Raw genomic sequence first — 12,939 nt, 5'->3', positions numbered from 1 at the left:
CCGAGTCGCCTATGTAGGGGGATGACAGAGACAAACATCAGAACAAGATATGGTGGGTACCCCATGCAACACAGAGATCACAAGAGTCCCCACTGCACACTCACCAACAAGCCACGCTTGACCGGGTGGCAGATTTGCCATGAGTCGTGGGACATTGCTGGTTCGCATGATGTGGGCGTCATGTGCGGATCCAGGAAATCTTGCACACACATGGGAGATGATGTTGCTCGCCAGGCACACCACCTGCACGTTCAGCGAATGAAAGTGTTTCCGATTCCTGAACACTTGTTCGCGTGCCCGTGGTGGAATGAGCGCGATGTGCGTGCCATCAATTGAGCCCACAACGTGAGGTATGTGGCCCAGTGCATAGAAACCAGCTTTGACAGCTGGCAACTCTTCCGGACGTGGGAAATGTATGTACTCATCCTTGTACAGCATCATAGCTGTTAACACATCCCGAAGAACCGTGCTGAACATTGCCTGTGACATACCCCCGGCACCTCCAACTGTATACTGAAATGTGCCAGTAGCGAAGAAATGTAGTACCGCCATGACCTTTGCAGTGGGTGTAAACGAGCCAGGATACGTTCTACGTGGCTGCAGATGAGGAGCCAATTGAGCCACAAGCTCCAGCAACCGACGTCGATCCAGCCTGAATTTCCGAATCACCTCCTCGTCTACCATATCCTCCAGCTGAGTGTATGGGCGATGCACATTTGGAGCCCTCCTGTGTGGGAGAGAGATGTAACTTAGGTCAACGTACAAACGACGCATACGTGTACAACTCCATCACATGTGTACCTTACTGACATAACTCCAGTCGTCACCCTAATGTATCGTAGACACATCACAGACACTCATGCAACTGCATGCACACAAACGATAAGTTTACACACGCCATGTCATCAAGCACAAATGCCACCACCAATGATGATGTGCATACGGTAATGACATGCATGGTGACAGAACGTATAAATCACATACACGGAATGCATGTGTACCACCACCACTGTAGTCACCTCGACACAACAATAAACCGACAACAGATGCATGAATTGGCCACACAGCCGTGATGTACTGTGTAGTTGTGAAGATGTAACAACGTCTGTAGGGTCAAACCCGACGTCAACACGTACGAATGCACATCTGTTGGCCATTGTGTGCCGACCGATGTCCATTGTATGGACACACATGCTATATTGTATGACATATGACCTTTCACAATCACGCTCACATCCCTCATGACGCAACTGCACACAACACATCACGGTGCAGCGTCTGACAAGATCACATATTTGGCGCCGCCATGGCGGTGCTCAACTTCCGCTACTTCCCAAAGGCAGAATGCGGCCTGCGTCCCTCTTCCCATTGGCTGCATGTGCAGGGACCGTGACGGGCACACATCGGCAACCGCACGTGCAAGCTTCAGGCACGGATGCTTCAGTTGCAACAATGTACTATCACTGGCGCCTCCATGGCGGGGCACGTACACAGCGGGGGAGGTGCAGGCCTATACACCCTGCAGATGTACTCAATGGACATGCCAGTTCATGACCCCCCTTACAGTCACCTTGCATCATCCACCGTACACCGGCCGGAGCGGCCGGCCCATGAACAACCGCCGTGCACGGCCATGAACACAACCGCCATGGCCGTGCCCGGCCATGAACAACCGCCGTGCCCGGCCATGAACACAACCGCCATGGCCGTGCCCGGCCATGAACAACCGCCGGTCCCGGCCATGGCGGTTGTGTTCATGGCCGGGCACGGCGGATGTTCATGGGCCGGCCGCTCCGGCCGGTGTACGGTGGATGATGCAAGGTGACTGTAAGGGGGGTCATGAACTGGCATGTCCATTGAGTACATCTGCAGGGTGTATAGGCCTGCACCTCCCCCGCTGTGTACGTGCCCCGCCATGGAGGCGCCAGTGATAGTACATTGTTGCAACTGAAGCATCCGTGCCTGAAGCTTGCACGTGCGGTTGCCGATGTGTGCCCGTCACGGTCCCTGCACATGCAGCCAATGGGAAGAGGGACGCTGGCCGCATACGGCCAATCGCAAGTAGCGGAAGCTGTGCACCGCAACAACAGGGCCAGTCATTGGCCCATTTCACGATCACGCTCCCAGGGCTGACCAATTGCTGGCGACGTATGCCACTGACACGTGCTGAGGGCCCTATATATGTGTCTTGGCCAACATGAAACTTCCTACCCTGGGGACCAGTGCTGCCTGTGACCATCACCTCGACCTGCTGCTGCTGCTGAGCTGACCACCGACTGCTGCCTGTGACCATCACCTCGACCTGCTGCTGCTGCTGAGCTGACCACCGACTGCTGCCTGTGACCATCACCTCGACCTGCTGCTGCTGCTGAGCTGACCACCGACTGCTGCTCTAGTGCCATACTCCGTGATCTTGCCATGTCGAGAGGCAAAGAGATCCGGTCTCGACCCTTCACCGCCGCGGAGCTTGATGTCCTCGTGGACGGTGTACTCCGCAACTATGGACGCCTCTACGGCGCACCGGGACGGGTGGTAAGTGCAGTGTGGGACATGTTGGTGTGCATGAGGGGGCCAAATGATCAGGCCTATTTATATCTTAGCTGTGTAGTGTGGGCTAGACATATGTTCCTGATTGTGCATGGCTGCTGACAGTAACGTCTTGCCCCTATGTGTGTGACAGGCCACCTGTCCACTGACTTAAACCCTTTTGTCTCCCATCATGGTAGGTCAAGCTGCACCTTCGCAAGGACCTGTGGAGGACCATAGCACGGGAAGTACGGGCATTGGGGGTGTGCAACAGACGACATACACACTGCCACAAACGCTGGGACGACATTTCCAGGCTGAGCAAGAATGTAGCGGAAGTAACACTGGGCCTGATTCCAAGGACGCCCCGTCTGGCCCGACGCTCCATGACCCCTCTCATGCACCGTATCATTGCAGTGACGCATCCTGAACTGGCCGAACGTCTGAGTGCCGATCAACAGCAAACTAGCGGTGAGCATACTGTCTGTGTAGGAAACTTGTGAGTGCTATGCATGTATTGGTGCACAGACACACCATTGAGTTCCGTGTTGCGTATGTATGCCTGTGATGGCATTTTGGTCCCATTGGGTGGTACTCATTTGACATCCAGGTCCGCCATGTTGACACGCCACTTGCTTAGTAGTTGAGTGTTAAAGCACATCCCCTAGTGGTCCATGTCCCCATGGCAGAAAATGTGAGGATGACTGGTAGGGGTGGGCCATGTGCAGGCTGAGGGCTCATGAACCTTTGTCTGCTATGTGATTTGGCTATCCTGTTCCTTCTGTACGTGAGTGTGCCCATGACTCACACATCTTTTCTGTGCATTTCAGCTTTGACAGAGGACACTCAGCCACAGACGGTGGAGAGTAGCCGAGGAAATGAGTCCGGCTCAGACTTCGCACACACGCAGACTGACACGGAGGAGGCCAGCGCCGGAGAGGGGGACAGGACCGTCCCTGAGGACTCGCATGTGGAGACACCATCGTCCTCCTCGTCGGACACTCTTGGTGAGCCTGCACTGTTGTCACAGACTGGGAGTGGGCACTCATCACCTTCTGTCGGAAGACAGCACACAGGGCCCACACTTCCGCCAACTGCACCATGTATTGTTCGTGGCCGAAGGAGTAGGGGGAGCAGAGTGGCGTTCGGTGCAGGCACCGCTGCCCCTGCCACGGTGAGCCAAAATGCACTGTGTGCTGAGGCCGTTGATCTGCTGCGACAGCTGTGTGTGGGTCAGACCAATATGACAAATGCTTTCCAGGATCATGATAGGAAGTTGGGGCAGGTGGTGGCATTCATGGAAGGGATGCATGGCGATCTTGCAGGTCTACACAGGACAGTGCAGTCATTGGCAAGCAGTGTGTCGTCTGCAATAGTACAGTCGAATGAACAGGGTGCTACTTCTGTTTCCCCATCTACACCGCTGGATGTCTCAGGGGGTAGTGATTATTCAGAGCAGGACTCAAATACAGGTTATTGCACTAGAAGCAGCGTCAGACAGCACGTCAGGGCACGCAGGGCACAGACCCCATCCCCTAGATCAGCTAAATCTGTTCACGTAGACGACGTCAGATGCACTGGAGTACACACACAGGATCCACAAGTGTTGTTGGGGGACATGCCTTCCGGAGCTACACAGGCATTCAACACGAAAGGTACTCCGAAGGCAAGGGATACTCACATGTCCATGGACTGTTCCTTGGACAAGGCCAGTCAGAAGACAAAGGCACCTACTGAGAGCAGGGAGACTCCCAAGAGCAGGCCCACAGCAGAGGTAAGGGACACTCCCAAGGACAGTGAGAAGACTAAGGCACCTACTAAGAGCAGGGAGACTCCCAAGAGCAGGCCCACAGCAGAGGTAAGGGACACTCCCAAGGACAGTGAGAAGACTAAGGCACCTACTAAGAGCAGGGAGACTCCCAAGAGCAGGCCCACATCAGTGGATAGGAACACTCCCAAGGACAGTGAGAAGACTAAGGCACCTACTGAGAGCAGGGAGACCCCCAAGAGCAGGCCCACAGCAGTGGATAGGAACACTCCCAAGGACAGTGAGAAGACTAAGGCACCTACTGAGAGCAGGGAGACCCCCAAGAGCAGGCCCACAGCAGTGGATAGGAACACTCCCAAGGACAGTGAGAAGACTAAGGCACCTACTAAGAGCAGGGAGACTCCCAAGAGCAGGCCCACAGCAGTGGATAGGAACACTCCCAAGGACAGTGAGAAGACTAAGGCACCTACTAAGAGCAGGGAGACTCCCAAGAGCAGGCCCACAGCAGTGGATAGGAACACTCCCAAGGGCAGCGACACACACAGGGAGCAGGTGTCTGCTGGAGGCAGGTGCACCACAGACGACAAGTCTGCTGGCAGGAACAGGGCGGCGAGCAGGGCACAGGCTACATCCAGAGACAACACTCCACCTAAGGATAAGGCACATCCTACGGACAAGGCATCTAGCATGGACAATGGCGCAATCAAGGACAGGCATACTTCACCCCTGGCTGCACTGAGGCTGATGTTTTCTACTAAACGCCAAACTGATGTCTCCGCGGCGGAGTCCCCCCATACCTCCACTCCCATCCAGGCCAGTCAGAAGCAGAGGAGGGTGTCCCCTGTTGTTGCATCCCCCATTACACATCATTCTGAGTCCAGGCGGCAGGCACAGAGCAAACGACAAGCAGGCTCCAGCACGTCCCCCGAAACCAGATCCCCGGCAGCAGTTGCTCCACCTATACTGGGTGGTGATTCTTTGGAGTCCCCACCACTTGGCAGTCCTGTCCTGTCCAGGGTGCACTCACACCTCCCTAAGAAACGCAGACACACACCATTGACACCTGCAAACCCCGATTTGGCTCTAGGTGAGCTATCCCCAGCTCCCAGGCCCACCCTGCCTCCTGGCCCATACAGCCCTGTGGCTCATCATTTCAGTTGTCCCAGTGGCGCCGGTGCAGTTGACTCTCATGTATCAGATGGTGGCACAGTGTCAGTTGTGCCCTCTCCTGTTGCAGGTCCTGGCAGTGTATCTGGGTCTATGGCTCACGTGTCAGTTAGAAGATCTGTGGCTGTGTTGCACACTCCTGTTTCTGGTGCTGGCAGTCTGTCTGGGTCAGTGGCTCACGTGTCAGTGACTACATCTGTGGCTGTGTCTCACACTCCTGTTGCTGGTGCTGCCAGTGTGTCTGGGTCCGTGGCCCATGTGTGTGTCACTCGGGCTGTGGCTGTGTCTCACACTCCTGTTGCTGGTGCTGCCAGTGTGTCTGGGTCCGTGGCCCATGTGTGTGTCACTCGGGCTGTGGCTGTGTCTCACACTCCTGTTGCTGGTGCTGCCAGTGTGTCTGGGTCCGTGGCCCATGTGTGTGTCACTCGGGCTGTGGCTGTGTCTCACACTCCTGTTGCTGGTGCTGCCAGTGTGTCTGGGTCCGTGGCCCATGTGTGTGTCACTCGGGCTGTGGCTGTGTCTCACACTCCTGTTGCTGGTGCTGCCAGTGTGTCTGGGTCCGTGGCCCATGTGTGTGTCACTCGGGCTGTGGCTGTGTCTCACACTCCTGTTGCTGGTGCTGCCAGTGTGTCTGGGTCCGTGGCCCATGTGTGTGTCACTCGGGCTGTGGCTGTGTCTCACACTCCTGTTGCTGGTGCTGCCAGTGTGTCCGAGGCAGGTAGTTCACGCAGTCCCCCCTGATTCTGTGATGTGACGTGCTGTACACTTCACTCAAATGTTAATTCACATGGTGTGTCCATTGAGAACTGCGTGGCACTCTTGTGGTCCCTGTGACGGGTTGGTAGGGACACGTAGTTGTGCTGCCTCTGATGTACCTGCTCTGTAATGCACAATGCCCTGTTGATGCTCTGATACTGGCCTCTCGTTACCTGCCTCTGATGTACCTGCTCTGTAATGCACAATGCCCTGTTGATGCTCTGATACTGCATACTGGCCTCTCGTTACCTGCCTCTGATGTACCTGCTCTGTAATGCACAATGCCCTGTTGATGCTCTGATACTGCATTCTGCCCTCTCATGTGCTGCCAGTGATGTGACTGTTCTGTGCAATGGACTGTTGATGCACTTGGCCCCTCTCACGTGCTGCCTCTGATGGAGCTGTTCTGTGCAATGGACTGTTGATGCACTTGGCCCCTCTCACGTGCTGCCTCTGATGGAGCTGTTCTGTGCAATGGACTGTTGATGCACTTGGCCCCTCTCACGTGCTGCCTCTGATGGAGCTGTTCTGTGCAATGGACTGTTGATGCACTTGGCCCCTCTCACGTGCTGCCTCTGATGGAGCTGTTCTGTGCAATGGACTGTTGATGCACTTGGCCCCTCTCACGTGCTGCCTCTGATGGAGCTGTTCTGTGCAATGGACTGTTGATGCACTTGGCCCCTCTCACGTGCTGCCTCTGATGAAGCTGTTCTGTGCAATGGACTGTTGATGCACTTGGCCCCTCTCACGTGCTGCCTCTGATGGAGCTGTTCTGTGCAATGGACTGTTGATGCACTTGGCCCCTCTCACGTGCTGCCTCTGATGGAGCTGTTCTGTGCAATGGACTGTTGATGCACTTAGCCCCTCTCACGTGCTGCCTCTGATGTACCTGCTCTGTTGGCCACACTGCCCTGTTGCTGTTCTGATACTGCATTCTGCCCTCTCATGTGCTGCCAGTGATGTGACTGTTCTGTGCAATGGACTGTTGATGCACTTGGCCCCTCTCACGTGCTGCCTCTGATGGAGCTGTTCTGTGCAATGGACTGTTGATGCACTTGGCCCCTCTCACGTGCTGCCTCTGATGGAGCTGTTCTGTGCAATGGACTGTTGATGCACTTGGCCCCTCTCACGTGCTGCCTCTGATGGAGCTGTTCTGTGCAATGGACTGTTGATGCACTTAGCCCCTCTCACGTGCTGCCTCTGATGTACCTGCTCTGTACTCTACAATGCCCTGTTGATGCTCTGATACTGCATACTGCCCTCTCGTTACCTGCCTATGATGTACCTGCTCTGTACTCTACAATGCCCTGTTGATGCTCTGATACTGCATACTGCCCTCTCGTTACCTGCCTATGATGTACCTGCTCTGTACTCTACAATGCCCTGTTGATGCTCTGATACTGCATACTGCCCTCTCGTTACCTGCCTATGATGTACCTGCTCTGTACTCTACAATGCCCTGTTGATGCTCTGATACTGCATACTGGCCTCTCGTTACCTGCCTATGATGTACCTGCTCTGTAATGCACAATGCCCTGTTGATGCTCTGATACTGCATGCTGCCCTCTCGTTACCTGCCTCTGATGTACCTGCTCTGTAATGCACAATGCCCTGTTGATGCTCTGATACTGCATACTGCCCTCTCGTTACCTGCCTATGATGTACCTGCTCTGTACTCTACAATGCCCTGTTGATGCTCTGATACTGCATGCTGCCCTCTCGTTACCTGCTATGTTGTACCTGCTCTGGTGCCCACTTTGCCCATGTTCACGCATACACTGTGATTTGACCCCTATTATTTGACAATAAAGGTAGTCTATCAAGTCTCGTGGTCTGTCGTTGTCATTCCTGCTTGCGTCCTGCTAATGTGTATTCGTATATGCTTCTCATCAGTGGTTTCGGTAACATGACACTCCCCCTCCCTACGTCACGTCCCTTGCTGGTATTCCCCTCCAGACAGCCAATGGTTTGTACCTTACCTGCGTCGTCGTCCATAGTAGGCCATGACTAGGACGTGGTGGATCGCGAAGAGCATCGGGAAAGCGTGTAGCGCCGGGTCCATGGTGGTGGTCAGCTTGCGGTGGGTATCTCGGCTGTGTCACCTATGTTCGCTGTGGGGATTCCGCCGTGTTAAGACAGGTTGTTTTTCCGCAGCGGTTTTATGTGTGTTTTCCGCCATCTTGATTTGGGGGACGGTCTTCGACGTCAGTGCGTACGGCGGAGCGTTTGGATGTGTTCCGTCCGCCGCGTGGTCGTGTGTAGTTGGCCGGCGGAGCGTGTTTTTCCGTCGCGGACGGAAATTTGACACGTTTTCCTATCCTGATATGGCGGACGGAGTATCCGCGGCAGGCGGACACGGAAAAGGCTTTTTCCGCCTACTCCAGGGCCGCGGTGGCTCTTCCGTCCGCCATCCTGATCGACCCCATAATGTGGCACAGAAGCAAACGTAATTATATGGTAACGTGTGCAAAGCTAATTTGTCCTGTGTCTTGCACAGTTAGGCTAACATAGGGAACCCATAATGGGACCTGTGTAGGACGCATAACGCAGTGACATTTGGCACACATTAGTTTGCCTGCCCACACAGGATAACATTCTTCAAATTCAGTTTTGCTTACAATGCCACTTTGTAGGCACTCTATCAGAACACCTTGAACATTCTGTACAAGGGCTAAGTTCAGCACCAAGATGTTGTTATTTGTTTTTGGCCCTCTGAGACAGAGCTATCAAAACAGAATGAACAATAGCGGCCTGACTTGGGCTTTAGCATTGCAACATGGAGGATGTTTATATATATATATATATATTCACTGAAAAAACCATAGGTTATAGACCATATATAGTTAGGAATTTGCATTTACAAAACCTTGAAAATTCACTGAAAAAACCATAGGTTAGAGACCATATATAGTTAGCTGGACATTTTATTGACATAAAACCAATGAAATTCCATATATAGTTAGTTGCACTAACTATATATCGCGCACCCGCAATCCACTGCTGATGATGTCACATATTACATCATTCATGACATGGTCAGTGACATCACAGATGACATCACTGATGACATCTCAAATGACATCACTGATGACATCACTGATGACATCTCAAATGACATCACTGATGACATCATGACACACTAATACCAGTTACTACATACGCACTCACTGATTCCTACGTCTACACACACATTCACTCATTCACCCATACAATCACTCATACATACAGTCACTCATTATTACAACACTATCATATGCACTCATACACCTATGCAGACACTCACACACTGCCACTCATCCATGGAGTTACTCACACACCTAGTCAGTCCTGTAAAGAATCAATCACACTTCCATTTCCTCATCTATACAGTTAAACACAGAACACCATACTTCAGTGACATCACTGATGACATCACTGATGACATCTCAAATGACATCACTGATGACATCTCAAATGACATCACTGAAGACACCGGAGAGCCAATCAGCTTCGCTTCGCGAAGTTCCGTTACGCGTCAGGTACGCGAACTGGGGCGCTAACCGGAGCGCTGTCACAGATATATATATTTTTTTTAACGTTAATTTCTCAAAATCCACTGGAGCACATATATTGAGACATAGCAAAGGCACGTCGGGCAAACCATATCTACAATTTTGCCAAGTTTCATGTAAATCTATTCAGCCGTTCGAGCTAAAAGTGAGTCCAACCGCCCTATGGAAAAATGAATGGGAAAAACGCGTTTTCAGGGGCTGCTCAGAAACAAAATGTGCCATTTTCCTGAAAATTTCAGCCAATTCCGTCCACAAACGCCAAAGTTATTACACATAGAATTTTCAGAAACCCCATAGAGAAAAAATCCTAACTATATATACCCACTGGCTATCGCCAGTAGGTAATATACATATATAAACATATATAATCTGCATATCTATATAAATATAAATGCATGCATACATATACATATATGCATACATATGCATGTAATTTACATGAAAGTTTTAAAAACACTAATAAAAGCAAAGCTAAAAAGCCACCTCATTACAAACAGAATGGCTTTAACTTAAACGAGGGCGAGATCTATTGCATTTTCAATGCTTGTTTACTTTGGTTCTATCAAAAAGGCATTCAGATGTGTCACACATTTGCCATAAATTCTGAATGTTAGCACTCTAGTTGCTCATTAGATCACTGTAGTAAAGCTAGTGCTCACCAGGGAAGTCTGCTGCTAATCATGGTTTGCAGCCATTTTCCCGCATTTTTTATCCCGCAGACTTTCAGTCCGCATACCATTATCCCGCAAGGTCATTGACCTCGCATACCATTATCCCGCATTTTTTCAAAACGCATGTGCATTTATCGCGCATGCCTTTACAAAGAATTACGTTTTAAAGGCATGTATGGTAAATGCATTTGCGTTGTGAAAACCATGATGACGAGAGAGGTAAGTGGGTTTGTGTTAATTTTTTCGTGGGTTAGTGATTGTGTAGTGTAGTGTAGTGTTGTGTAGTGTAGTGTTGTGTTAGTGTAGTGTAGAGTTGTGGTGGTTGTTTAGTGTAGGGTCATGCTGGGGGTAGTGTTTTAGGGTTTAGGGTTGTGTTGTAGTATTTGCGTAGTGTAGGGTCATGCTGGGGGTAGTGTTTTAGGGTTTAGGGTAGTGTTGTAGTGTTTGCGTAGTGTAGGGTCATGCTGGGGGTAGTGTTTTAGGGTTTAGGGTTGTGTTGTAGTGTTTGCGTAGTGTAGGGTCATGCTGGGGCTAGTGTTTTAGGGTTTAGGGTAGTGTTGTAGTGTTTGCGTAGTGTAGGGTCATGCTGGGCGTAGTGTTTTAGGGTTTAGGATAGTGTTGTAGTGTTTGCGTAGTGTAGGGTCATGCTGGGGGTAGTGTTTTAGGGTTTTGGGTAGTGTTGTAGTGTTTGCGTAGTGTAGGGTCATGCTGGGTTGTAGTATTTTAGGGTTTAGGGTAGTGTTGTAGTGTTTGCGTAGTGTAGGGTCATGCTGGGGGTAGTGTTTTAGGGTTTTGGGTAGTGTTGTAGTGTTTGCGTAGTGTAGGGTCATGCTGGGGTGTAGTGTTTTAGGGTTTTGGGTAGTGTTGTAGTGTTTGCGTAGTGTAGGGTCATGCTGGGGTGTAGTGTTTTAGGGTTTTGGGTAGTGTTGTAGTGTTTGCGTAGTGTAGGGTCATGCTGGGGGTAGTGTTTTAGGGTTTTGGGTAGTGTTGTAGTGTTTGCGTAGTGTAGGGTCATGCTGGGGGGTAGTGTTTTAGGGTTTTGGGTAGTGTTGTAGTGTTTGCGTAGTGTAGGGTCATGCTGGGGGTAGTGTTTTAGGGTTTTGGGTAGTGTTGTAGTGTTTGCGTAGTGTAGGGTCATGCTGGGGGTAGTGTTTTAGGGTTTTGGGTAGTGTTGTAGTGTTTGCGTAGTGTAGGGTCATGCTGGGGGTAGTGTTTTAGGGTTTAGGGTAGTGTTGTAGTGTTTGCGTAGTGTAGGGTCATGCTGGGGGTAGTGTTTTAGGGTTTAGGGTAGTGTTGTAGTGTTTGCGTAGTGTAGGGTCATGCTGGGGGTAGTGTTTTAGGGTTTAGGGTAGTGTTGTAGTGTTTGCGTAGTGTAGGGTCATGCTGGGGTGTAGTGTTTTAGGGTTTTGGGTAGTGTTGTAGTGTTTGCGTAGTGTAGGGTCATGCTGGGGGTAGTGTATTAGGGTTTAGGGTAGTGTTGTAGTGTTTGCGTAGTGTAAGGTCATGCTGGGGTGTAGTGTTTTAGGGTTTTGGGTAGTGTTGTAGTGTTTGCGTAGTGTAGGGTCATGCTGGGGGTAGTGTTTTAGGGTTTAGGGTAGTGTTGTAGTGTTTGCGTAGTGTAGGGTCATGCTGGGGGTAGTGTTTTAGGGTTTAGGGTTGTGTTGTAGTGTTTGCGTAGTGTTGGGTCATGCTGGGGGTAGTGTTTTAGGGTTTAGGGTTGTGTTGTAGTGTTTGTGTAGTGTAGGGTCATGCTGGGGGTAGTGTTTTAGGGTTTAGGGTAGTGTTGTAGTGTTTGCGTAGTGTAGGGTCATGCTGGGGTGTAGTGTTTTAGGGTCTTGGGTAGTGTTGTAGTGTTTGCGTAGTGTAGGGTCATGCTGGGGGTAGTGTTTTAGGGTTTAGGGTAGTGTTGTAGTGTTTGTGTAGTGTAGGGTCATGCTGGGGGTAGTGTTTTAGGGTTTAGGGTAGTGTTGTACTGTTTGTGTAGTGTAGGGTCATGCTGGGGGTAGTGTTTTAGGGTTTAGGGTAGTTTAGTTGTTTAGTGTATGCTAAAGGCATATTCGTTCTAAAAGTTTTCGTTATTTTAATTTGCGGCCTAATAGTACATGCGGGATTTTTTTTGCGGACTGATGGTATGCGGGATTTCGTCATATATTCGCTAATCATACTTTCTATGGCAAAATGAACCCCCTCATTTTGTTCCTTTTTAAATTAAATGTTTTAAGAGTTACCACTTTATTCCAATCAAGATGGCTTCAGGTGTGCCATACCTTTGTAATAAGTAGGACTGTTAGCACTCTAGTTGTTCTTTAGAACACTCTGGGACATTCTGTCATTGGGCTATAGTTGGGCTACATCTGGCTGATATTTGGGCTACATTTGTTTTTTTTGTCTCTGGTGGACATCTTTGGGCTACATTGGGCTACATTGGGCTACATTGGGCTACATTTGGGCTCCAACATATATATAGCCCAATGTAGCCCAATATATATTTTTCAAAGTT

This window comes from Lissotriton helveticus, chromosome 2_1 (assembly GCF_964261635.1).
Source record: "Lissotriton helveticus chromosome 2_1, aLisHel1.1, whole genome shotgun sequence".
Lineage (NCBI taxonomy): Eukaryota > Metazoa > Chordata > Amphibia > Caudata > Salamandridae > Lissotriton > Lissotriton helveticus.
The sequence above is the reverse complement of the archived record's forward strand: the minus strand, read 5'-3'. Positions refer to the sequence as shown.